The following is a 22651-nucleotide window of genomic DNA, read 5'->3' as shown; positions in this document are numbered from 1 at the left end:
TATTTTTAAAAAGTTACTTTAAGAAAAAAAATAGCACTTTTTTCTGGGCCAAATTTAGCCCAGGATAACTTTTTTCTGGGCCAAAATTAGCACATAGTGTTTCACGAGTAGTTTTTGACACGACACGAAAATAACGGGTTTCATGTCAACACGATAACTTATCGGGTCATTATCGAGTGACCCGTTAATAACGGGTATACAAGTGGGTAACCTGTTTCGACCCGTTAAGAAAAAAATTATTTTGATAATTTTAAAGTTTAATTACTAAAAGATTTCTTGTAAAATACAATAGCCATATTAATATATACAATATATTCTATATTAAATATATAGTTTTGTATTATTATTCTATATAAGTTTTAAAATAAAAGTTTTAGTCATTATTTATTTTTATTATGAGAGTTCCTTATTATCACTACTAGGATAAATTTTACTTAACATGTTGTTGTCCAAAATTAAAATAAACTAATATAGTATTTGTATAGGCAATGTAGTATCCCACATCGACGACGTGAGGGCTGTCCTTGGGCCTTATATGTACAAGCTCACATGTACTCTTCAGAGACGCGTTTTGGAGCTGCGGCTTGCAAAAACAAATCCGTGAGTGGGGTCGGACCGGTGCGCCGGGTTCCACCACAAAGCGGACAATATCTCTGCGGAGGAAGGCGAGTTGTATACTGTTTGGTATCAGAGCCAGACTCACGGCCGTTCGGTGTGCCGACGAGGACGTCGGTCTCCCTAAGGGGGGTGGATTGTAGTATCCCACATCGACGACGTGAGGGCTGTCCTTGGGCCTTATATGTACAAGCTCACATGTACTCTTCAGAGACGCGTTTTGGAGCTGCGGCTTGCAAAAACAAATCCGTGAGTGGGGTCGGACCGGTGCGCCGGGTTCCACCACAAAGCGGACAATATCTCTGCGGAGGAAGGCGAGTTGTATACTGTTTGGTATCAGAGCCAGACTCACACACCCCGTCCCGAAGGAGGGCATGCTGGCCGTCACGTGAGAGTGACGTAACCATTTGCACAGTACGGAAGCTTTAATTATACAACTTCAAAGTTGATACACCCGAATGTGAGTCCTAATTTTGTCCAATCTGTCAGAACACCGTCGAATTCCTCGTAGTCACCACACCTTTGTGATTCCTGAACCTGGAGGGGCGCAAAACCAAAATTGAGTGGGTCAGTAAAACAATTCTTTTCCAAATCCAAACATTTCTCAAAACGTTGTAACCCCTCTCCGTAAAACCTGTATACTTTCCCAGAAATGTAAAATATAAATATACATATATATTCTCAATACTTCAGTTCATTAACTCAACATTTTTTCTTTATCAATCATGCCATGCCATGTCTAATTCAACAGTTAAGAATGGATGCATCAACAATAATCATATCAGGTGCAAGAAAGTAATCAACCGGAGGCCCTCTAATAGCCCTGTACGGTTGACCCTAGAGCTCAAAATCTATCACTATCACTCTACCGGAGTCACCTCTGTGACTCGTCCGGCCTTCTGCACACAAGTTACGCTCTAGTGCTTTCTCATTAATCATCTGTGCACATAATCTAAGGTCACCCACCAGTCGAAATCTCACTAACACTCTTCGACTGGCCCGTCGCACCCACTCCGCGTGGACTGTACGACCAGCATCTACTTGGATCCAAGGCGAGCGTGCGATGCGGTGAATACTATAAGCACTAAACCATGGTGCAGGATTTGAGCTCAATATATATCATCATCATCATAACAGTAATTAAATACTCACCTGTGCGTCCACCGCACCATTTCATACATATGCATCATAAATCAATTCTTACCTGTGCGTCCACCGCACAAATTCATACATATGCATCATATATTAATTCATGCATGGCATTTCAACTCACATTTCTATATACTTTTCATATCAATTCTATGCATGGTATTTCACTTCCCGTTTTTCCACATAACTCATATGCATTTCATTTTAAACATATTTTCATTTCAATTCAATTTCTGGGAAACGTCAAGTATATATATATACGGAAAACAAAACTGCCCACTCACCTGGAGTTCGCCCTACAACTCCCTAGCACCACACATCAAGGCGTCATGACGATCGGCGCCTAAAACAATAATTAATTCCAACCTCAGAATTCATATCGATAGAATATATAACTTATATAAAATACGTCACTACGTAGTTCGATCCGGAAGATCCACCACTCAGATTTTAAATCCATAACTTCCAGAGGTCCACAATATACCTCTAGGACAACTTCCTAAAATTTCATTACCATCCAACGGTCGGATCTCCGTCAATTTCCAAAACTAAGTGACGGTTAACATTTTATTTTATGAACTTACAATTCCAATTCCGGAAGATCCGTAACTCGGATTCCCAATCCGTAAGTTCCAATAATCCTCAAATATTACGTATTACAACGTATCAAAGTTTGGTGACGATCCAACGGTCGGATCATCAATTCACATTTTCACCTAAATGTGAAAACTATAAAACGTTATTTGAACACCTAACCAACAATCCTCAATAACTTTCTCATACGGTGTTCAATTTAGGTATATGAATATACCACAGTGATCTACGCAACGTCACGGACGTCGACATAATTTTAAAATAATTTTATTTTTATTTTTTATTTTTTTACTGTAGCACCTTCTTCTTCCTTGGGTCGCCGGACTGGTTTTTCCGGCGGCCGTTTTCTGGGCAGTTTTTCAAATTGCCATAACTTTGTCATTTCTCAACGAAATCAAGTGATTCAAAAACGAAAGTTGTAGCCCTTGAAGAGACAAAGAGAATGGTACCTTGCACAACACCTAGTTCGCCGTGTTTTGGCCGGAAAATGCCTCGAAAGCCTCGGAGGTCGCCGGAAACTGGGTATTTTTCAAATGAGTATAACTTCTTCAATACTCAACGAAATTGAGTGAAACAAAAAGGAAAGTTGTAGTACTTTACGAGACGAAGAGATTGATACCTACCTCGACTCCTAACTCGCCGGGGATTCGCCGGAAAACGCCTCGAAAGCTCCGGCCAAACTTTGAACTTATCGATCTCCGTGTTCTTACGTCCAAAAACTTCCAACGAAGCACTCCGAGCTTCCTTGGAACCTCACTAAGCTCACTGTGAGCTTGGATTGTCCTAAAAAAAAGTCAATTCCAAGATCATGAACAGTGCACTTTCACGGGGAGTTTAGAATCTAGGTTTTCCGAAGTAAAACTTACCTGAAATTGGTGTCTACGTGATCGTGGAGTCTCCAGGAGTTCGATGGTGGTCTTAACTCCGTTGTTGGTGGAAGTTTAAGGTTGTTTTGTGGTTGGTTTGTTCGAACGGAGAAGAAGAGTGACACAGAGAGAGAGAGAGATTCGTGAGGGAGGAGAGAGAGACAGTATGCAGAAAATAGGGAGAGGATTGAGGGGTGTGGGGATCCCATGTGGTCCTTTTCCAATCCCCAACTCCAAACCACAAAATTTTAACCTAAAAATCTAAGTTCCATCCTTATTAAATTCCATTTTATTTTCAAAACTTAGGAACCTAGATAATTAGCAACCTGAGCTTCACAAACTTAGTATTTCTTAAGGGCAATTTCGTCCATTCACAGCCACGAATATAATAATTTGGAACGGGCTGTGACAGGCAAGAACTAAGAAGACATACATACAATTATGAAAAATGTGAAAGAATATATAAACAGTCATGATTTACACTTACATTATCGTTTAGATTTTTAAAATCCTCCAAACCTTCATGAATAATGTTTTTTATTTGAGGGAAAAATTAATAAAAATAATAATAATTATTGTAGAAGTGTAAAAAATGTAAAAAAAAAAAAAATACAATCACTCATAGTGACAAACTTTACAACTTTCATGAAGGGGTCAACTTTGAAATCCAACACTATAATTCATAAATCTTAAATTTATATTTAACCGTCGATTGTCATTTACGCTTTATTCTTGTTACTAAATTTCATTTTTAAAATTTTCCTTTTTGAAAACATGATCATATGGCAGATGTAAGAAGATGAACGGTTCAAATCTTTGAGATCATGTTTCAATATTTACGGTTAACTGAAATATGAGTCGATGTCATATAGTTTGTAGAAACTTTATAAACATCAAGCAATATTTTCACTAATAGATCAACGATCCAAACCGTTCATCTTCATCCATCCTCTAATAGATCAAGTTTTCAAAAAAGAAAATCTGAAAAAACAAAATTTGATGAGAACAATGAAGCGTAAATGTAAACAACAATCAACAGTTAAATTTTAATCTATTATTTATATGATTATAGTGGCGAATTTCGAAGTTAAGCTCTTCATGAAAGTTGTAAAGCTTGTCATTACGAGCATTTATATATATATTTTTTATATTTTTTCAGACTTCTACATTAATTAAAAAACTATTAAAGACTTTAGGTAAGTGAAAATATACTTAAAAGAAAAATGTGTTTTATGTTTTGGATTTGACAATATGATATGTATATACTTATTTAGTATTATGTTTTTCATTTGATTATTTATTGGTTTAAAATATATTTTCCTTAACGGGTAACGGGTCGGGTCATATTATCTGTTAATATTATGGGGTCGATTTCGGGTCGGATTATTTTACCCGTTTATTTTAATGGGTGTTACACGACACGACCCGTTAAGATATCGGGTATGACACGAAAATGACACTGTGAACACGAAAATTTCCTGAAACGAAAGAGACAAGAACAACGTGCACAAAATAATATTTGTATTTGATGGTTTTGGGTTACAATCTCTCTCTATTTTGATCCTCTGATTCGATCTCCGTAAGGTGTTGATTTGTGGATGTTTCGTTGATCCAAGGGCCGTTGAGGCTTGATCTTGGATGAACTGTTGGAAGTTTCTTCAAGGGGCCGTGGGCTTGATCTTTGAAGGTGGATTTGAGCGGATCTTCAAGGAGCCGTTGGGGCTTGATCTTGAGGATGAGTGTTTCTTCAAGGGCCGTTAAGGCTTGATCTTGAATAATGGTGATGAACGGATCTTCAAGGGCTTTTGGACTTGATCTTGAAGAATGGTTGGATGTGTGGATTTGTTGATGTTGTTGATCCAAGGGCCGTCGGGGCTTGATCTTGGAAGAACGATGAATGAAGAATGAAGAACACTTTCTTCAAGAGCCGTCGGGGCTTGATCTTGAGTTGGTGATTGTTGATCCAAGGGCCGTCGGGGCTTGATCTTGGAAGAACGATGAACGAAGAACGAAGAACACTTTCTTCAAGGGACGTTGGGGCTTGATCTTGAATTGGTGATTGTTAATCCAAGGGTCGTCGGGGCTTGATCTTGGAATAACGATGAACGAAGAACGAAGAACACTTTCTTCAAGGGCCGTCGGGGCTTGATCTTGAATTGGTGATTGTTAATCCAAAGGCCGTCGGGGCTTGATCTTGGAAGAACGATGAACGAAGAACGAAGAACGCTTTCTTGATTCTTCGGGAACCTGGATGCTTGAGAGCTTCGGAGTTTTAGAGTTTCAGAGCTTCAAGGTTTTTTGCCTAATATGAATTCCTCCCCCAAATGAATGAAATTGGCTTCTATTTATAGAATTTTCCAAGGCCTAATTTTGAATATAATATTCCAGATGAAATAAGTCGTTTCTGCCAGGTGTTGACACGTGTCCTGTTTGATGACTTTTCCGATGATTCTCGATTTTTTGTTTAGACACACGTTACGTGTAAAATTTATGTAATACATGAGCGCTGAAACTTTGATTTATCAGTCAACATTTATTTACCGAAATTTCGATGTCTACAAAGGCCCCCACTTCAAGGCGCGTCGTATACATGTGCTTGTCATGTGTAGGAGATGTGTTTTGAAGTCCCTTATTGTAGATGTCGATCCAAGGGCCGTTGGGGCTTGATCTTGAATTGGGCTGGAAATTTCTTCAAGGGTCGTCGAGGCTTGATCTTGAAGGTTGAAATTGGACCACAAGGAGCTTCATGTGGTAGATGATCTTTGGCTTTGGTAGTGGATGAATCGGCACGTATTTTGTTGCACTTGTTGACTTTCCACAGCTTTGATCTTGAACTGGATTTGATTCAAATATGGTGGACGCTTGATCTTGAATCGGACTTGTGATTTCCTCAAAGGCCGTCAGGGCTTGATCTTGAATTTGGCTGGAAGCTTCTTCAAGGGCCGTTGAGGCTTGATTCTTGAAGGTTGACTCGAACACATGGCAAGCAGGCACGAGGTGAAGGTGACGACTTGTTGCCATGTTCAATCTTTCTAATTCACACTTGAGCAGTTTGGTCAATGGTATGATCTTAAAGATTGATGGGCTCTTCTTCCAGTTGGTGACTTGATCTTTAAGGATTTGATTCCAGGGTGGTGAATCGGCACGTGCAGCCCACAACGCCTAGCGAGTTGACCCAAGAATTTGAGGGTCAAAACGAGTCTTGTTCCCAAAGTGATTGCAACCCTGATGATATGAGATACTTTTGATTTTGAAGAAGTAGCGGATGAATCAGCACGTGCTTTGTTGCACTTGTCTCCACATGCTTCAAGGTATCATTTTTATTTCCTTTATCTGTTCCTCAGGCAGATATGGCATCTTCTCAAGTTCCTCATCTCAGACTCCTTCTGCTGAGTTGACTGTGCAGGTTGCATTCTTCTCTGCTTGTTTCTTCTGCACGTTGTCTCCACGTGCTGCAATGTATCATTTTCACTTGCCTTATCTGTTCTTCAGGCAGATGTGGCAGCTTTTTTGGAAGTACAGCAGCAGTGGGAGACGAGTACTCGAGAGCAGTGCTAGGTAGGCAATCAGGGAAGGGTTCTAAGCAGTCGGTTCCTTACCCGAGTTTGAGTGGAGGTTCCGGCATATTGTTTTCTTTATCCTTGTCTTTGTATGTAAGAACAAGGACAAAGGAAATGACAGGGAAAAAGCATGATATGAGATACTCTTGCTTTCTACCCTGGTGATATGAGATACTTTTGCTTTGGAGTCATTTACTTGCAAAGGTGCCCCAAGGAATAAGGAACACTGAGTGACTCGAGAGGCTTCGTTGGGAAAGCATTTTTGGAGATGAAGAAAGGTTCTGTATGTCTGCCTTGCTATGGAGGGTGAAGGTGGACAGTTATAGGAAGTCCTTTAATCCCTGTAGAGGTACTATTCTTTCACTCGTGTCGGCAACCATTGAGTGATTGATCAGTATGGCTTCACGTGCTTTCTTCTTTATCAGAAATCTTCGACAAATTGTCCGTAATTTCCGCCAAGCTGAGTGTGCATGTGACAGGTGTTGACAAGGCTGAAAAAGACTGGCGCCTCTTCGATATCTGGGATCGGCGCTTCGACAAATTGCCTGTGATTTCCGCAAAGCTGAGTTTGCGCGTGACGGGTGCTGACGAGGCTGAAAAAGACTGGCGCCTCTTCGATATCTGGGATTGGCACTTTAACAAATTACCCGTGATTTTCGCAAAGGTGAGTTTGCGCGTGACGGGTGCTAACGCATCTGGAAAAGCAAGATGCTTATCCGATTTCTGAGTTTTCCTCTTTGATTTTTGAATCGGCCTCTTCGAATTCTGAGCTCGCCTCTTCGATCTCTGAAATCCCGTCGAGTGTTGATTTTTATAGAGGCACGCAGTTCGTTTCAAAGCACACTTGAATTTTCGCTTGTAGAAACTCCCTTCTTGCACTTCTAAGATCTTGATTTGTTCGACCTCTTCTTTCTTCAACAGCTTTGAAAATGTCTGGACCCTCCGACTGTCGTTTTGATTTGAACCTTGGTGAAGAGGTAGTCCCGCCTTCTCCAGACAACATATGGCGCCCATCCTTCATATCCCCTACTGGTCCTCTTACCGTTGGGGATTCGATGATGAAAAATGATATGACTGCTGCGGTGGTGGCCCGGAACCTTGTCACTCCCAAAGATAACAGACTACTTGCCAAGCGGTCTGATGAGTTGGCTGTTAAGGATTCTCTGGCTCTCAGTGTGCAGTGTGCAGGTTCTGTGTCTAATATGGCCCAGCGCCTATTTGCTCGAACCCGTCAAGTTGAATCCTTGGCGGCTGAAGTGATGAGTCTCAAACAGGAGATTAGGGGGCTTAAGCATGAGAATAAACAGTTGCACAAGCTTGCACATAACTATGCCACCAACATGAAAATGAAGATTAACCAAATGCAGGAATCTGATGGTCAGATTTTACTTGATCATCAGAAGTTCGTGGGTTTGTTTCAACGGTATTTGCCTTCGTCTTCTGGGGCTGTACCGCGTAATGAAGCTCCAAATGATCAACCTTTGGTGCCTCCTCCTCCTGGGGTTCTGCCGAGTGATGAGGTGCCAAACAGTCAACCTCCGGCGCCTCTTCTTCCTGGAGCTTCACCGAGTGGTGAGGCTTCACACGAGCAACTTTCGTGAAGGCTCCCTCCTGTTTGTTCTCTTTTTTTTTTTTTTTTTTACTGATGTAAAAATGTACATTTCTGTAAGTTTTCAAAGAAATCAATAAATGAGCTTTATTTCATTCTTTGTGTGTGCGTGTATATATATATATATATATATATATATATATTTAGTGCCAAAAGCATAAAGATTTTTTTTAAATTATTATTATTATTTATTTATTTATTTATTTTTTTAATTTTTTTAAATCATGATGCACCCATTTTTTCCACATGGTGCCAGACGCACCAAAAATCAAACTCTTTATTATTATTATTATTATTATTATTATTTAATCATATATATATATATATATATATTCACATGGTGCTGATCCACCATTCATTTTTTTTATAATAATTTTTTTCACATGGTGCGAGAGGCACTAAGACTCCAAATTTTTTTTTTAATATTATTTCTCCTTCTTTCCAGCCTGGTTTTGAAACAATCAAAACACGGTAAGTGGAGCACCCAAAACTTTTTTTATTATTTTTATTATTTTTATTTTTTAGTTTTTATATGGCCGGCCACCATTGCTTTGCTTTTCCCCTTTTTTTTATTTCTTATTTTATTTTATTTATTCTTCTTTTCAAAAAAAAAAAAGAAGGGCTGACGGATTCCACCATCCTTTATAATAAATTATTTATTTATTTATTTATATATATATAGTGCTCGTGCTGGCAGATATAGGCAGAAGAAGCAAAGCCTCGGAGCACCAGTGTTTCAGCCATGCAAAGGAGAAGACGAAGCAGTTGTGGTCACTCCCTTGCTTCGTTCATAATCGCCGCCAACTGCGGACCGCTACTTCTAAGGCCTCAGTTGAAGCAAACTTTCCGAGTCAATCGCCCACAGCGCGAAGGAAATGGGTGAACAAAGCAGCAGCAACGCTGCACCTCCATCAACACCCGCCAATGTCAAAGCATCGTAGCCAGTTTGACCAGTGGATTCCAGCATAAGCGTCGGATGTATCAGTACAGATCTTCGAAGCCACACGTCATCACCTTCCTCGAGAAGTTCTTCGACTACCAGTCCCAAAACGCCGGTGTTGACCCCTCTTCCTTCCATGTACTCGACATCTCCGACGCCTGCCTTGAACCTCGCTCATTGCCGTGCGTTTTCTCAGCTCCGCAACCTCGTCGGTGATAACGCTGCACCCATCTTCGTGAACAGGCGGCAAAAAAGGGTGGTGGAGATCATGAGGTTGAAACTGAAGTTGAAGATGGTGATGGTGAGGAGGAGGTCTTCTTTTCGTTGACAAGGAACGTGGGCTGGAAGAATGTCCACTTGCTCCGGGTGTGCGCACCGTGTGTAGCAACGGTGGAAGCAATAGACTGGGTGATGGAGTTTATCCACTACTCTGCCGCGTCGAGACCAGAGGCGAGGGCCTTGATGATGGGTCTGCACCGTTGAAACGAACCTGCCTGATGGAGATTCACTATCGGCATACAAGGAAGTGGGCTTGTAGGCTGCTACTTGGGCCTGGATGGCTGCTAAACTGCAGTAGCGTGTTCAATCCGAGAGACGGAGTAGAGAACTCGAAAGACGAGCTAGAAGGGACGTTCCATTTGCAGGTGCCATTGCTTCCTCGGCAGATTATAAGCCTGGTAGTGTTGATCCCGTACGCGTGCAAGACGCCGGCTACTGGCTTCTACGACTCGCAGAGGTAGGCCACAAATAACCCGGACTCTATTGATGGACTCAATATGATAAGGGTTATCAACTGTGGCTTGATGTTTCGGTGGAAGCGGCAGAGAGAGAGGAAGATACACGCTGCTTGATGGGCTATTGGCATCTAGGCTTGTAAAATTGAAGGGAGACCTGGGCCTGTGGCTTGAGGGAGTTTGTGGGCTGAAGATGAATCGAGCTGCTGGGGATGATGATGGTACTGTGCTCCGGATGTGGGGTCCAAAACAGGAATGAGAGGTCTTGATGACTCGACGTGTACGTCGTGGCCCATTTCAGCACCTCAGCTGCTATGGTTCAAATGGGCTTCGTGCCGGGCCTGACTCTCGGGTTAGGCGTTGAAGAAGATTTGAAATGAGGATGAGAAAGGAGCAGAAACAGGACTTGATTCTTTTGGACCTCACAGAGACAGCGTTGCAGATACTATGCCTTCTTCACGTGAAGCTCAAGCAGCAATGCAAATGATAGCAACCGCTTCACATTTACATATATATATATATATATATTTTTTTTTTTAATACATAAAACATATGTATTTTTTTTTTGTAAATACATAAAACATGTATCTTTTTTTTTTCTTTTTTTTTGTACAAAGAAATTGTAATAACATCAAAACTTTTAATTAAATCTTTATTCCTTATTTTGGTGTGACTGAACTCAAATTTTGAATATTCGAGTTGCCTACGTACCCTTCCAAAGAAAGATATCAAGTCAAAACGTAGTTCAAATGAGCGATGAATTTAACAGTGATTTTAATAATGATTTTGCCGTACACAGTTTATGCTCTTGCGGGCCAGGAGCTTTGATGTCGCCTTTTATGCTCGTGCGGACAAGGAGCGTTGGTGTCGCCTTTTATGCTCGTGCGGATCAAGAGCGTTGCGCCATGCAGTTTAGGCTCGTGTAGGCGAGAAGCCTTGTTGCCGTGTGCAGTTTACACTCGGGCAGGCGAGGAGCTTCCGTTCATGTAGTTTAGGCTCGTGCGAACAAGGAGCATCGTGTCCTACAGTTTAGGCTCGTGCGGACAAGGAGCTTTGTGTCCTACAGTTTAGGCTCGTGCGGACAAGGAGCTTTGGTTCGTGCAGTTTAGGCTCGTGCGAACAAGGAGCATTGGTTCGTGCAGTTTAGGCTCGTGCGAACAAGGAGCATTGATGTTGCCTTTTATGCTCGTGCAGACCAGGAGCTTTGTGCCATGCAGTTTAGACTCGTGCGGGCGAGGAGAATTGGTGAATTTGTCAAGCAATTTTGGAAAGGCGTTCCTCACAATCTTCATAGTAAGGAGCCTTGACCGAGTGATTGAAGAAGTCTTCGGGCAAGAAGTCGCGCATCGTGATGGCAACAGACGATCTTTGTGTCACAATTTCATCATCTTCAACACGTTCACGTTGCTTTGAAGGTTGACAAGAGCTGCTTTGCCCCCTTTCCGATTGGCGGACTTGTGGAGGAGACGTATGCTTCTTGTGCAATTTCTTAGGAGTGACTTGAGTCCATCCTTCAACTTTGCTTGTCTTTGAGGATGCCCCCAGCGGTTGAGGTGAAAACTTTGAGCTGGAAGAGCCAAAAGTGATGGTGGTATAGTTTGACTTCACACATCGTTAAGATCTAGCTCGATGATTCCTTTTTGAGCCAGCTTCATGATGAGATCTTTCAGCACGAAGCACTTTTCTGTCGGATGACTGATGAAGCGGTGGAATTTACAGTACCTTGGACTGTCGGTGCGATTCATCTCTTCTGGCCGTCTGCACTCAGGCAAGCCGATCACTTTCTTTTCCAGCAAGTCTTTTAACATGGCAACCACATCAGAGTCGGGGAATGGATAAGTTTTCTCCTCAAGCTCCTTCAAAGTACGTCTACGCATCTCTTGATCACGAAAAGCTTCGGTTTGAATCGCCTTGCCTCGTGTAGGGATTTTGACTGGAGTTGTGTTGACCGTCATTACTTCCTTGGTGGATTTCCACGCAGCCTTCTCCACTTTTGTCTCAAGAACTTTGTCAATCTTGTAGTCAGAGATCGGTTCTTTCTTCCCATGATGGGCGATGCTTAACTCCATGTCATGGGCGCGAGTGGCTAATTCCTCGAATGTCCGTGGTTTAATGCCTTGAAGGATGTATTGCAAACCCCATTGCATGCCTTGGATGCACATCTCGATTGAAGAGGTTTCCGAGAGCCTGTCTTTACAGTCGAGGCTTAGAGTGCGCCATCTGTTGATGTAGTCAATGACTGGCTCGTCCTTCCACTGCTTTGTGCTCGTTAGCTCTAGCATGCTCACAGTGCGGCGGGTGTTGTAGAAGCGGTTGAGGAATTCCCGTTCCAATTGCTCCCAGCTGTTGATGGACTCAGGTTCTAGGTCCGTGTACCACTCAAAGGCGTTTCCTTTCAGCGAGCGCACAAACTGCTTGACGAGGTAGTCCCCTTCGGTCTCTGCGTTGTTGCAAGTTTCAACAAAGTGGGCAACGTGTTGTTTCGGGTTTCCCTTTCCATCAAATTGCATGAACTTTGGCGGTTGATAACCCCTCGGCATCCTTAAGGCGTCGATCTTCTTTAAATACGGCTTCGAGTACAACCCGGAGGTATTTGAGCTCCCTTCGTACTGTGCCTTGATGGTGTTGGCGATCATCTCTTGCAGCTGCTGGATAGAAAGAGATCCCATGAGTGCCGCTGCTTGGTCTGGCTCCAGCTTCGCATCGATTCTCTCCACCGTAGGCTCATCTTCTGGGTTAGGGTTATCGCCGTCCTGTGGCTCCAGTCGGCTGACGAGTGCAGCGATTTGCAAGTCTTTTTCTTCCATAATTCGGGTTAGCCTTGCGATTGCTTCATTCATTTGAGCCAGCTGCTCATCGATTGAAGTTGCTCAAATGGTCATGACTTGCATGGCTGAACTGCCGCTCGAATCGACATCGGAGAGCATGGATTCGGAGTATTTCCTTGGACTTTCGCCCCTTGGTGCCCTTGGTGAGGCTAAGGTGATCAAAGGCTCGTGCCTTGGGTGCTCTTGTTCCGTTGGCATAATTGATGCAAAGGTGGAAGAGGCGGCAGAAGTAGCTCTTGCCTTGCTTCGAGTCGTGATGCCTAAAATGACACCACTTGCGATGATGACGCTCTTGTTCTTTGCGCCAGTTACGGGAACAGTTTGAGCATTCCTTGATGCCATCAATTTTGGAAGTGTGCTCGAATTTCTTTGAATGGAGAAAGAGATGAAAGGTAGAGATTGTCCCACTGGGCGTGCCAATTTGTGAACACGAAAATTTCCTGAAACGAAAGAGACAAGAACAACGTGCACAAAATAATATTTGTATTTGATGGTTTTGGGTTACAATCTCTCTCTATTTTGATCATTTGATTCGATCTCTGTAAGGTGTTGATTTGTGGATGTTTCATTGATCCAAGGGCCGTCGAGGCTTAATCTTGGATGAACTGTTGGAAGTTTCTTCAAGGGGCCGTTGGCTTGATATTTGAAGGTGGATTTGAGCGGATCTTCAAGGAGCCGTTGGGGCTTGATCTTGAGGATGAGTGTTTCTTCAAAGGCCGTTAAGGCTTGATCTTGAATAACGGTGATGAACGGATCTTCAAGGGCTTTTGGACTTGATCTTGAAGAACGGTTGGATGTGTGGATTTGTTGATGTTGTTGATCCAAGGGTCGTCGGGGCTTGATCTTGGAAGAACGATGAACGAAGAATGAAGAACACTTTCTTCAAGAGCTGTAGGGGCTTGATCTTGAGTTGGTGATTGTTGATCCAAGGGCCGTCGGGGCTTGATCTTGGAAGAACGATGAACGAAGAACGAAGAACACTTTCTTCAAGGGCCGTCGGGGCTTGATCTTGGAATAACGATGAACGAAGAACGAAGAACACTTTCTTCAAGGGCCGTCGGGGCTTGATCTTGAATTGGTGATTGTTAATCCAAAGGCCGTCGGGGCTTGATCTTGGAAGAACGATGAACGAAGAACAAAGAACGCTTTCTTGATTCTTCGGGAACCTGGATGCTTGAGAGCTTCGGAGTTTTAGAGTTTCAGAGCTTCAAGGTTTTTTGCCTAATATGAATTCCTCCCCCAAATGAATGAAATTGGCTTCTATTTATAGAATTTTCCAAGGCCTAATTTTGAATATAATATTCCAGATAAAATAAGTCGTTTCTGCCAGGTGTTGACACGTGTCCTGTTTGATGACTTTTCCGATGATTCTCGATTTTTTGTTTAGCCACACGCTACGTGTAAAATTTATGTAATACATAAGCGCTGAAACTTTGATTTATCGGTCAACATTTATTTACCGAAATTTCGATGTCTACAGACACGAACACGGAAAACACGACACGAATGCCAGGTCTAGCTGCTGGTACACCATATACGTATATATTTTTTTAGTTTTATATTTATAAATTCATTGAATCCAACTATTAAGATCTAATTTGATGAAATCCAACAGTAAAAAAAAATATATAAATGTCCAAATTTAAATCCAACGGCTAAAGTAATTAAAAAAAATATTTTATGTGTTTCATGAGTCTCATTAGTGATTTTTCAATATTTGTCGGAATCTAAATATTTTTAGGTTAAATTGTTCATAAAATTAAATTAGGGTCTACATAATGTTTTCTTTTAAAAAAGTTACTTTAAGAAAAAAATTAGCCTAAAGGCTTGGAGATAGTCTAATGGAATGTGATCGCTACATTGTTGATTAATGAAAATGTCATTAGCCGAAATATACATTATATTTGTTATCAATTACAATTTTAGATTATGAAATAGGGAATAGGTGGTAATTAGTTCGCCACATATTGTTTCGAATGGATGTTTGGTTTTGACATATGCGATGTAAGATGTGCTACATATCAAAAGGATAGAAGATTATGAAGACCATCTAGGAGTGAGGATCATCGCCGGATCCTTTTTGTGAGGATCCCGATGATCTTCAAATTGCATCCGTTCATCGTACATTGTGCGGTCAGAAATCATTGTAAATTTTTTTATTTAAAATTAAATATAAACAGTACCTGATGACAGCACGTTGTACGATGAACAGAAGATCCCCAAAATCCTTACAAAGAGAATCTGACGAAGATCCTCTCTCGTCCAGAAGAGATCCAATAGCATTACTGATCGCCGTTGAAGTGTTTGAGAGGGAACGTTTTTGGTGATATGCACACAAATTGTGGGGTTTTTTTTTATAACAAGAAATTTGAGCTATAATTTAGTAGTGAAATCTAGGGTGACTTTGACACACCCCGTCCCGAAGGAGGGCATGCTGGCCGTCACTTGAGAGTGACGTAACCATTTGCACAGTACGGAAGCTTTAAGATACAATTGATAAGTTGATACACCCAAAGGTGAGTCCTAATTTTGTCCAATCTGTCAGAACACCGTCGAATTCCTCGTAGTCACCACACCTTTGGGTGTATCAACTTATCAATTGTATCTTAAAGCTTCCGTACTGTGCAAATTGTTGGAGTATGGTTGATTTAGTTGGTTGCTGGAATTTCGGGGACGAAATTCTATAAGGAGGGAAGATTGTCACAGCCCGTCCCGGAATTTTAATTCCGAGGACATGAAAAGATGAAAATGCCCTTAAACGGGACTAAGGGGCGAAAATTTAACAATTTGGATTGAATTGGACACGTGGGATCCCCACACCCCTCAATCCTCTCCCTATTTTCTGCATACTGTCTCTCTCTCCTCCCTCACGAATCTCTCTCTCTCTGTCACTCTTCTTCTCCGTTCGAACAAACCAACCACAAAACAACCTTAAACTTCCACCAACGACGGAGTTAAGACCACCATCGAACTCCTGGAGACTCCACGATCACGTAGACACCAATTTCAGGTAAGTTTTACTTCGGAAAACCTAGATTCTAAACTCCCCGTGAAAGTGCACTGTTCATGATCTTCGAATTGACTTTGTTTTAGGACAATCCAAGCTCACAGTGAGCTTAGTGAGGTTCCAAGGAAGCTCGGAGTGCTTCGTTGGAAGTTTTTGGACGTAAGAACACGGAGATCGATAAGTTCAAAGTTTGGCCGGAGCTTTCGAGGCATTTTCCGGCGAATCCCCGGCGAGTTAGGCGTCGAGGTAGGTATCAATCTCTTCGTCTCGTCAAGTACTACAACTTTCCTTTTTGTTTCACTCAATTTCGTTGAGTATTGAAGAAGTTATACTCATTTGAAAAATACCCAGTTTCCGGCGACCTCCGAGGCTTTCGAGGCAGTTTCCGGCCAAACTACGGCGAACTAGGTGTTGGGAAAGGTACCTTTCTCTTTGTCTCTTCAAGGGCTACAACTTTTGTTTTTGAATCACTTGATTTCGTTGAGAAATGACAAAGTTATGGCAATTTGAAAAACTGCCCAGAAAACGGCCGCCGGAAAAACCAGTCCGGCGACCCAAGGAAGAAGAAGGTGCTACAGTAAAAATAAAAATTAAAAATAAAATTATTTTAAAAATATGTCGACGTCCGTGACGTCGAGTAGATCACTGTGGTATATTCATATACCTAAATTGAACACCGTATGAGAAAGTTATTGAAGATTGTTGGTTAGGTGTTCAAATAACGTGTTATAGTTTTCACATTTAGGTGAAAATGTGAATTGATGATCCGACCGTTGGATCGTCACCAAACTTTGATACGTTGTAATACGTAATATTTGAGGATTATTGGAACTTACGGATTGGGAATCCGAGTTACGGATCTTCCGGAATTGGAATTGTAAGTCCATAATATAAAATGTTAACCGTCACTTAGTTTTGGAAATTGACGGAGATCCGACCGTTGGATGGTAATGAAATTTTAGGATGTTGTCCTAGAGGTATAATGTGGACCTCTGGAAGTTATGGATTTAAAATCTGAGGGGTGGATCTTCCGGATCAATCTACGTAGTGACGTATTTTATATAAGTTATATATTCTATCGATATGAATTCTGAGGTTGGAATTGATTATTGTTTTAGGCGCCGATCGTCATGACGCCTTGGCGTATTGTGCTAGGGAGTTGTAGGGCGAACTCCAGGTGAGTGGGCAGTTTTGTTTTCCGTATATATATATATATACTTAACGTTTTCCCAGAAATTGAAAATGCATGAAATTATGTTTAAAATGAAATGCATATGAGTTATGTGAAAAAAAACGGGAAGTGAAATACCATGCATAGAATTGATATGAAAAGTATATAGAAATGTGAGTTGAAATGCCATGCATGAATTAATATATGATGCATATGTATGAATTGGTGCGGTGGACGCACAGGTAAGAATTGATTTATGATGCATATGTATGAAATGGTGCGGTGGACGCACAGATGAGTATTTAATTACTGTTATGATGATGATGATATATATTGAGCTCAAATCCTGCACCATGGTTTAGTGCTTATAGTATTCACCGCATCGCACGCTCGCCTTGGATCCAAGTAGATGCTAGTCGTACAGTCCACGCGGAGTGGGTACGACAGACCAGTCGCGAGAGTGTTAGTGAGATTCCGACTGGTGGGTGACCTTAGATTATGTGCACAGATGATTTATGAGAAGCACTAGAGCGTAACTTGTGTGCAGAAGGCCAGACGGGTCACAGAGGTGACTCCGGTAGAGTGAAAATGATAGATTTTGAGCTCTAGGTTCAACCGTACAGGGCTATTAGAGGGCCTCCGGTTGATTACTTTCTTGCACCTGATATGATTATTGTTGATGCATCCATACTTAACTGTTGAATTAGACATGGCATGGCATGATTGATAAAGAAAAAAAATGTTGAGTTAATGAATTAAAGTATTGAGAATATATATGTATAATTATATTTTACATTTCTGGGAAAATATACAGGTTTTACGGAGAGGGGTTACAACGTTTTGAAAAAATGTTTGGATTTGGAAAATAATGGTTTTACTGACCCACTCACGGGTTTGTTTTTGCAAGCCGCAGCTCCAAAACGCGTCTCTGAAGAGTACATGCGAGCGAATACATATAAGGCCCAAGGACAGCCCTCACGTCGTCGATGTGGGATACTACAATCCACCCCCCTTAGGGAGACCGACGTCCTCGTCGGCACACCGAACGGCCGTGAGTCTGGCTCTGATACCAAACAGTATACAACTCGCCTTCCTCCGCAGAGATATTGTCCGCTTTGTGGTGGAACCCGGCGCACCGGTCCGACCCCACTCACGGATTTGTTTTTGCAAGCCGCAGCTCCAAAACGCGTCTCTGAAGAGTACCTGCGAGCGAATACATATAAGGCCCAAGGACAGCCCTCACGTCGTCGATGTGGGATACTACAATCCACCCCCCTTAGGGAGACCGACGTCCTCGTCGGCACACCGAACGGCCGTGAGTCTGGCTCTGATACCAAACAGTATACCACGCCTTCCTCCGCAGAGATATTGTCCGCTTTGTGGTGGAACCCGGCGCACCGGTCCGACCCCACTCACGGGTTTGTTTTTGCAAGCCGCAGCTCATCATAACAGTAATTAAATACTCATCTGTGCGTCCACCGCACCATTTCATACATATGCATCATAAATCAATTCTTACCTGTGCGTCCACCGCACCAATTCATACATATGCATCATATATTAATTCATGCATGGCATTTCAACTCACATTTCTATATACTTTTCATATCAATTCTATGCATGGTATTTCACTTCCCGTTTTTCCACATAACTCATATGCATTTCATTTTAAACATAATTTCATGCATTTTCAATTTCTGGGAAAACGTTAAGTATATATATATATACGGAAAACAAAACTGCCCACTCACCTGGAGTTCGCCCTACAACTCCCTAGCACAATACGCCAAGGCGTCATGACGATCGGCGCCTAAAACAATAATCAATTCCAACCTCAGAATTCATATCGATAGAATATATAACTTATATAAAATACGTCACTACGTAGATTGATCCGGAAGATCCACCCCTCAGATTTTAAATCCATAACTTCCAGAGGTCCACATTATACCTCTAGGACAACATCCTAAAATTTCATTACCATCCAACGGTCGGATCTCCGTCAATTTCCAAAACTAAGTGACGGTTAACATTTTATATTATGGACTTACAATTCCAATTCCGGAAGATCCGTAACTCGGATTCCCAATCCGTAAGTTCCAATAATCCTCAAATATTACGTATTACAACGTATCAAAGTTTGGTGACGATCCAACGGTCGGATCATCAATTCACATTTTCACCTAAATGTGAAAACTATAAAACGTTATTTGAACACCTAACCAACAATCTTCAATAACTTTCTCATACGGTGTTCAATTTAGGTATATGAATATACCACAGTGATCTACTCGACGTCACGGACGTCGACATATTTTTAAAATAATTTTATTTTTTATTTTTATTTTTACTGTAGCACCTTCTTCTTCCTTGGGTCGCCGGACTGGTTTTTCCGGCGGCCGTTTTCTGGGCAGTTTTTCAAATTGCCATAACTTTGTCATTTCTCAACGAAATCAAGTGATTCAAAAACGAAAGTTGTAGCCCTTGAAGAGACAAAGAGAATGGTACCTTTCCCAACACCTAGTTCGCCGTAGTTTGGCCGGAAACTGCCTCGAAAGCCTCGGAGGTCGCCGGAAACTGGGTATTTTTCAAATGAGTATAACTTCTTCAATACTCAACGAAATTGAGTGAAACAAAAAGGAAAGTTGTAGTACTTGACGAGACGAAGAGATTGATACCTACCTCGATGCCTAACTCGCCGGGGATTCGCCGGAAAATGCCTCGAAAGCTCCGGCCAAACTTTGAACTTATCGATCTCCGTGTTCTTACGTCCAAAAACTTCCAACGAAGCACTCCGAGCTTCCTTGGAACCTCACTAAGCTCACTGTGAGCTTGGATTGTCCTAAAACAAAGTCAATTCGAAGATCATGAACAGTGCACTTTCACGGGGAGTTTAGAATCTAGGTTTTCCGAAGTAAAACTTACCTGAAATTGGTGTCTACGTGATCGTGGAGTCTCCAGGAGTTCGATGGTGGTCTTAACTCCGTCGTTGGTGGAAGTTTAAGGTTGTTTTGTGGTTGGTTTGTTCGAACGGAGAAGAAGAGTGACAGAGAGAGAGAGATTCGTGAGGGAGGAGAGAGAGAGACAGTATGCAGAAAATAGGGAGAGGATTGAGGGGTGTGGGGATCCCACGTGTCCAACTCAATCCAAATTGTTAAATTTTCGCCTCTTAGTCCCGTTTAAGGGCATTTTCGTCTTTTCATGTCCTCGGAATTAAAATTCCGGGACGGGCTGTGACAATCTTCCCTCCTTATAGAATTTCGTCCCCGAAATTCCAGCAACCAACTAAATCAACCATACTCCAACAATAGCTTCGGGTAAATCTTTCTCATCCGATTCTCTTTCTCCCACATACTTTTCTACTGAATGATTTCCTTCACAAAGCTTTTACTACTTACTCTGTCTTAATTCTCAGGACCTTCTTTTTCCAATCCAAAGTCGTCCTTGATTCCTTATCAAGTCGAATCCAATTTAATTCTCAATAGTTACACCAGAATCTCATGTGACGAATCTGCCACCTAGTGACAACGCATCGAATCATAAAATATGTTTTGCACCTTAACCAATTCTGAGGGCATCACAAGCTTGTAAGCAACTTCACCAACTTTTCGATAATCATTTAAGTCCGATTAACTTAGGATTTAACTTACCTTCTTTCTCTACCTTGGTTAATTCTTAAATTTCTTCGTCAAGCATTTAAGTTTCAAGTACGACCTTACCAAACAGGCCTAACTTGAAATTTAACAAGTATAACTTCTTCTCGATCTTCCATTCTTAATTTTTCTTCCGTTGGTTTTCAATCCACAAGATGATACTCTTGGCAAACGTGCCAGACATTAATCTTACTGTAGTCTTCTCACCAAGTGCTTCAGCTAGAACAAACTTTACGATCACCCTGATCGTACAATCATGTTCATTAAGCAATACAATTCACTTTCGCTGCCTCATATCAAAATCCTTCCAAGTAATGGATATTGAAGACTTTTTGGATTCGTAAAAATCTTGCATTCTTACCAAATATAATGCCTTCATAACTTCACAGCAAGAATGGTAATCATGATTTCTAAGTCACCCGTAGGGTAATTCATCTTATGAGATTCCATTTATCGTGAAACGTATGCAATCACCCTAACATTTGCATCAACATGCATCCAATACCATTCAAGAAACATCACTAAAAATTTATGATTACCATTATTCTCTGGGAATACCAAAATACGTGCATGAGTGAGGAAATACTTCAGTTGTTGAATCCTTTGCTCACAATTTCCTTCCCACTCATACATAACCTCTTTTCTCAACAGTCTCGTCAATGACAAAGCAATGACTGAAAAATCTTTCACAACCATCCAAGATAGCCTGGTAAGCTAAGAAATTTTGAATCTCAATTACAGCTCGTGGTTGTTCCAATTTCTCAATTTCTGCTATCTTTTAAGGATTCACTTGAATACCTTAAGAATATATAACAAATCTCAGAATGCCACATAATTCGTCTAACTTTAGCATTTGCTACTTAGCATACAACCAACGTTCTCTCAATCTTTGGTTCACCGACTTAATACGTTTACATGCTCTGCTCTGGCTCAGAATATGCCAGAATATCTTCAATAAAAATGATATCAATCTATCAAGGCATTATTGGAATACTTCATCCATCAACTCATAAAACAGCATGAGTATCCACATAGCATCACCAAACTTCATAAGGACCATAACAAGTCCAGAAAACCATCTTATGATCAACGTCACTTATAATATTCAATTGGTAGTAACCAGATCTCAATTCAATCTTTGAATCTTCGCAATTACTTCTGAGCTGGTTAAATAAACATCAGTACATTACCATGGATAACGGTTCTTAATCGTTACCCGACTCCATTGTCTATAATCAATGAACAATCTCTAAGTCCATTTTCTTCCTCACCAACAAACTGGGGCTCCTCAAAAATGTTGTACTAGGTTGAATGAAACTTTTATCAACCAATTCTTTCAACTGAATTTCCAATTCCCTTAACTCATCCTGAACCAATCTTTAACATAGATTTATACCTGGCAACAAATCAATAGTGAACCTCATATCTCTGCCTGAAGGCAATCCAGGTATACTTTCAGGGAAGACATCAAGAAAAGTCTAACCCCTTTTTGACATTATTCACACTACTCCAAACAACATCATTTAGCACCACACGAGCTAATATTTTTTACAGCCTTTCGAAAACAATCTCTTTGCTCTCACAGCATAAATAACGGCCTGACTCAATCCACTTTGCATACTTACAAAAGTAATCTCTGGTCATCCAGATCGATGGAAAGTACTGGTTTCCCTTAACATTCCGTCTTGTCACAATTATAACCAACCAATCTAATGGAAATAATTTAACCGACACAATACATACTCTATTACTACTAAGCATTCTGAATAAGTACAATACTAACATAAAATAATCTACCGGTTTGCTTGCTTAACGAATCCACGAATGAGTTATTAATATTACGGTCTGCAGCCCGCAATACTGATAAATCATCGTTGTCTCGATAAGTAGGCAACCACTCTAAAAAATATAACATTACTATTTTG

At 41.2% G+C, this 22651-nt stretch overlaps 2 long non-coding RNA genes across 2 annotated transcripts; both read right to left on the bottom strand.

The window, feature by feature from the left end:
• Positions 1-357: 357 nt before the first annotated feature.
• LOC139191529 (uncharacterized) lies at positions 358-20214 on the bottom strand. The gene is made up of 5 exons (XR_011575584.1): positions 19999-20214; positions 19756-19915; positions 19582-19650; positions 18825-18883; positions 358-1152 (listed from the first exon to the last, which is right to left on the bottom strand). It is a non-coding gene; the product is annotated as an uncharacterized lncRNA (long non-coding RNA).
• LOC139191530 (uncharacterized) lies at positions 2033-3453 on the bottom strand. Its single transcript, XR_011575585.1, has 4 exons — positions 3225-3453; positions 2982-3141; positions 2808-2876; positions 2033-2107 (listed from the first exon to the last, which is right to left on the bottom strand). It is a non-coding gene; the product is annotated as an uncharacterized lncRNA (long non-coding RNA).
• Positions 20215-22651: the final 2437 nt, after the last annotated feature.

The sequence above is a fragment of the Malus domestica genome, chromosome 14, assembly GCF_042453785.1.
Source record: "Malus domestica chromosome 14, GDT2T_hap1".
In the NCBI taxonomy this organism is placed as follows: Eukaryota; Viridiplantae; Streptophyta; class Magnoliopsida; order Rosales; family Rosaceae; genus Malus; species Malus domestica.
Note: the sequence above shows the minus strand (reverse complement) of the source record. Positions and strands in the feature narration are given on the sequence as shown.